The sequence below is a fragment of the Pimephales promelas genome, chromosome 2 (genome assembly GCF_988280905.1).
Source record: "Pimephales promelas chromosome 2, fPimPro1.hap1.1, whole genome shotgun sequence".
Lineage (NCBI taxonomy): Eukaryota > Metazoa > Chordata > Actinopteri > Cypriniformes > Leuciscidae > Pimephales > Pimephales promelas.
The window spans coordinates 51,957,976-51,962,975 of record NC_142770.1 but is presented as its reverse complement, the minus strand read 5'-3'; the positions used below and the strand labels follow the sequence as shown (position 1 = coordinate 51,962,975).

Sequence of the window (5,000 nt, the reverse complement as noted above, 5' to 3'; positions counted from 1 at the left end):
TATGCATTTGTTTTTTAGTGATTATAGCATACATGCTAATTTTCAACAGCTGTCCAAGGAAGGCTTTTGAAAATAAAATAAAATACAGTTACAAGGGGAGGGAAAAAAAAGAAATAAATAAATAAATAAGTAAACAAAAAATAAAAACAGCAAGTATCAAAATCATAAAGTATTAGTAATAGATTATACATGTGAGCACTGTTGTTTAGTTTTCAGCCATTGTTTCAGTCCTCTGTTAAAAGCATTTCCATCTGTCTCTAGTTTCAAATTAGTGGGCAAAGCATTCCAGAGTTTTGGCCCCTTTACAGAGAAAGCAGACTGACCAAAAGAGGTCTTACACTTTGGAACTAGACAGTCACCTCTGACAGTGGCCCTTGTGTTCGCCCTCTGAGAACTTTGCCGTCTGCTTACTAGTTCAGAGAACATTGGTGAAACATGATTATTTAAACATTTATAGACCAATTTGATATAATTAAAATCAATAAAACTGTCAAAGCCCATAAGCTGATGCTTTGTTAAAACATCACAATGATGCCACTTCATAGGTTTCCGGTCCATAATTTTTATTGTCTGTTTGTAGATGGAGAAAATAGGTTTTAGTTTGGATGGGGATGCTTGTGACCATGATGTAATGCAATATGATAAATGTGAGAATATCATCGCATGCATGTAGAGTTTTGCAGTGTGACAAGACAGGTCTCTTCTTATAAATCGAAAACAGTTTATATTTGGTTTGACCTTTTTACATATGTACTTAACATGATTGTCAAATTTTAAATTGTTATCTAGAATTATCCCAAGGTACTTGACTTCGTTAACTACTTCTATTACTTCTTTTTTTATCTGAACCTCAAATATATCACTTAAAGGCCTATTTCGTATGGAGAAACACAGAGACTGTTTTCTTAACATTAAAGGATAAATGGGATGACTCAAGCCATTTAGAAATATTAATTAATGCTTTTGTCAGGTGTTCACCTGCCAGACTAGATGTTTTAGCGGAAACATGGACCACAGTGTCATCCGCATACATCTGACAGTTTATGCCTGGACAGCATTTTGGTAGGTCATTTATATACATGGTAAACAACAATGGGGCAAGTACAGACCCTTGCGGTACTCCCATATTATTGGCTTGCATAGTTGACCTCACCCCATAACACATTGCTGTCTTCCGCTCAGATATGACCTAAACCACTGCAAAGATTCAGAAGACATTTTAAAAAGATTTAATTTTTGTAATAAAATAGTGTGATTGACGGTGTCAAAGGCCTTTTTTAGGTCCAGGAACACTGCTCCGACAACATTTCCTTTGTCCAGTGAGTAAATAACAGTTTGCTGTTTCGGTGGAGTATTTGTCTCTAAATCCAAACTGCAGTGGATAAAGCAGCTGGTTGGACTCTAAATGTTCCGCTAATTGCTCGGCAACAATCTTTTCCAGAACTTTTGAGACTACAGGAAGGATAGCAATAGGCCTATAATTGCTTGCCAAATCCTTATCACCCGTTTTATAGATTGGTGTAATTATTGCTGTTTTCCAGCTCTCTGGGAATGTTTTTGTTTGTATTGACAAATTTATTAAATAAGTAATTGGCTCTAACAGACAGCTTTCATTTCTCTTGATTAGTGTAGCGTGTATGTTGTATATGTCCTTAGACATGGAGTTGCTCATATTTACAATCACCTTTTTGACTTTATCACAGGATACCTCTTTAATACAGAAGAAGTCTGTATGAGCATTGTCAGACTCTTCAGGAGATGACTTGATATATTTAAAATTACTTGCTAATTCTCGTACGGAATTAATAAAAAAAGTATTAAAAACATTTGCAATTGCCTCATTACTATGAGTCTGGACCTGACCATCTTTAAGACCGTTTATTTGTAAGTGTTTTTGTCTACTTGAATTGGTTAATCTATTTATATGTTGCCACAATTTGGAACTATTTCCACCGGCTTCTTCAATTAATTTAGAGAAGTAATTAGTCTTGGCCTTACGCAACTCTGATACTACTTTGTTCCTCAAGCTCAAGCTCGTATAAATAAGGCTCGTATAAATGATCAGTGTTCATTTTTGTTTTTAAAGACTTTTTAAGGGCAATATCTCGCCTTTTAATGATCTGAAGGATGTCACTATTAAACCATGGAAGATGGTATTTCTTTGGTGTCTTTTTCCAGGTTTTTGTATATTTATTTATTAGGTCCCCTAACACAGAGTTAAAATTGCTTGCACTGTGGTTTAGATCTGTTTCTTTGATTACCCGTTCCCAGTTAGCTTCCCTTAAATCATGTTCAAAATTTGCTTCTTGGGACTTAGGTATTCCTGTTGATATGGTTGGATTTTCTGTTTTGTAATGGTGAAGTAAACGTTTTTTTGTTAGTTTTCTCACTATCAGTGTCATGTTGTGATCTGAAAGGCCAGTGATGAGATTATAAGTTTTTGTTACTCTCTCTGGCCTATTAGTAAAAACCAGGTCAATTAGAGTTTCACTCTTTCTAGTGATTCGAGTAGGTCTGTCAATCAGTTGTTTAAATTTAAATTTCTCCATAGTTGATTTTAATTGTAGTTTGCCACTTTTAACCATCCAGTTAATATTGAAGTCCCCAAATATCATACATTCACAGCGATTGTCTGCGAGAGAAAGAAGATTTTTCAATTTGTTGTAAAAATTCACATCATGACTTGGAGGATTATAGAGCACAACTATATTCAACTTCATATTTGGAGAGAGAATTACATTGAGTCCCAAGCACTCCCTAACAGTCCCAATCGTGTTCCTCTATCGTGAAAGGGAGGTCGTCGAATCGGCCCTGTTTCCTTTGCCAACTGGTGCGCGTCAGGGAGCATTCGAATTCATTCGAACATTCATTCGAATGTCTGCCCTATCAACTTTCGATGGTACATTCGGCGCCTACCATGGTGACCACGGGTAACGGGGAATCAGGGTTCGATTCCGGAGAGGGAGCCTGAGAAACGGCTACCACATCCAAGGAAGGCAGCAGGCGCGCAAATTACCCATTTCCGACACGGAGAGGTAGTGACGAAAAATAACAATACAGGTCTCTTTCGAGGCCCTGTAATTGGAATGAGCGTATCCTAAACCCATGGGCGAGGACCCATTGGAGGGCAAGTCTGGTGCCAGCAGCCGCGGTAATTCCAGCTCCAATAGCGTATACTAAAGTTGCTGCAGTTAAAAAGCTCGTAGTTGGATCTCGGGAGCGGGCCGGCGGTCCGCCGCGAGGCGAGCCACCGCCTGTCCCGGACCCCTGCCTCACGGCGCCCCCCGGATGCCCTTAACTGGGTGTCCGGTCCTCGGGGCCCGAAGCGTTTACTTTGAAAAAATTAGAGTGTTCAAAGCAGGCCGCCCGTCGCCGCTGAATACCGCAGCTAGGAATAATGGAATAGGACTCCGGTTCTATTTTGTGGGTTTCTGGAACCCGGGGCCATGATTGAGAGGGACGGCCGGGGGCATTCGTATTGCGCCGCTAGAGGTGAAATTCTTGGACCGGCGCAAGACGGACGAGAGCGAAAGCATTTGCCAAGAATGTTTTCATTAATCAAGAACGAAAGTCGGAGGTTCGAAGACGATCAGATACCGTCGTAGTTCCGACCGTAAACGATGCCGACCCGCGATCCGGCGGCGTTATTCCCATGACCCGCCGGGCAGCGTGCGGGAAACCACGAGTCTTTGGGTTCCGGGGGGAGTATGGTTGCAAAGCTGAAACTTAAAGGAATTGACGGAAGGGCACCACCAGGAGTGGAGCCTGCGGCTTAATTTGACTCAACACGGGAAAGCTCACCCGGCCCGGACACGGAAAGGATTGACAGATTGATAGCTCTTTCTCGATTCTGTGGGTGGTGGTGCATGGCCGTTCTTAGTTGGTGGAGCGATTTGTCTGGTTCATTCCGATAACGAACGAGACTCCGGCATGCTAACTAGTTACGCGGCCCCGAGCGGTCGGCGTCCAACTTCTTAGAGGGACAAGTGGCGTTCAGCCACGCGAGATGGAGCAATAACAGGTCTGTGATGCCCTTAGATGTCCGGGGCTGCACGCGCGCCACAATGGGCGGATCAGCGTGTGCCTACCCTGCGCCGAGAGGCGCGGGTAACCCGCTGAACCCCGCTCGTGATCGGGACTGGGGATTGAAACTGTTTCCCATCAACGAGGAATTCCCAGTAAGCGCGGGTCATAAGCTCGCGTTGATTAAGTCCCTGCCCTTTGTACACACCGCCCGTCGCTACTACCGATTGGGTGGTTTAGTGAGGTCCTTGGATCGGCCCCGCCGGAGCTCCTCGCTGGGTTCTGGCGGAGCGTCGAGAAGACGATCAAACTTGACCATCTAGAGATAGTAAAAGTCGTAACAAGGTTTCCGTAGGTGAACCTGCGGAAGGATCATTACAGGTCTCCGGGCCTCACAGAAGTCCCAGGAACGAAACAAACCAGACGCCTCGGGTCCGCCCCGGCGGGCCCGGAACCCCCTTCGGTGAAAAACGAGTGGCGAGAGTCGCAACCCCGACGGGTACCCGTTAGGTCTCCCCCCGGTGGGGGGGGCCGTGGGTTTAAAGACCTCCTCCCCATCCCTCGACCGGGGGGGAGGGGGCGCCCGTCCGGGTCTCGCCACCACTCATTTTTTTTTCCCCAATTCCCCGGTTTGTGTCGGTCGGCCTCGAAAAACCAAAAAAACCAAGAGTACAACTCTTAGCGGTGGATCACTCGGCTCGTGAGTCGATGAAGAACGCAGCCAGCTGCGAGAACTAATGTGAATTGCAGGACACATTGATCATCGACACTTCGAACGCACTTTGCGGCCCCGGGTTCCTCCCGGGGCTACGTCTGTCTGAGGGTCGCTTTGCTATCGATCGGAGCCTCCGGGCCCCGCGGCTGGAGCGTCGTAGGCCCTCGCCGCCTCCGTCCTCCTAAACGCAGACCGTCCCCTCGTCCCGTCTCCCCGCTCTCTCCTTTTCGGGGAGAGGCCTCCGTCTTCCCCTCGGGGGAGG

At 45.2% G+C, this 5,000-nt stretch overlaps 1 non-coding gene and 1 pseudogene across 1 annotated transcript; both read left to right on the top strand.

Annotated features, from left to right (window-relative positions):
* The first annotated feature begins 2,544 nt into the window (after nt 1–2,544).
* On the top strand, nt 2,545–4,401 carry LOC148998091 (18S ribosomal RNA; annotated as a pseudogene).
* A 295-nt stretch (nt 4,402–4,696) lies between these two features.
* Nucleotides 4,697–4,850, top strand: LOC148998090 (5.8S ribosomal RNA). Its single transcript, XR_016147937.1, has one exon. It is a non-coding gene; the product is annotated as a 5.8S ribosomal RNA (ribosomal RNA).
* Nucleotides 4,851–5,000: the final 150 nt, after the last annotated feature.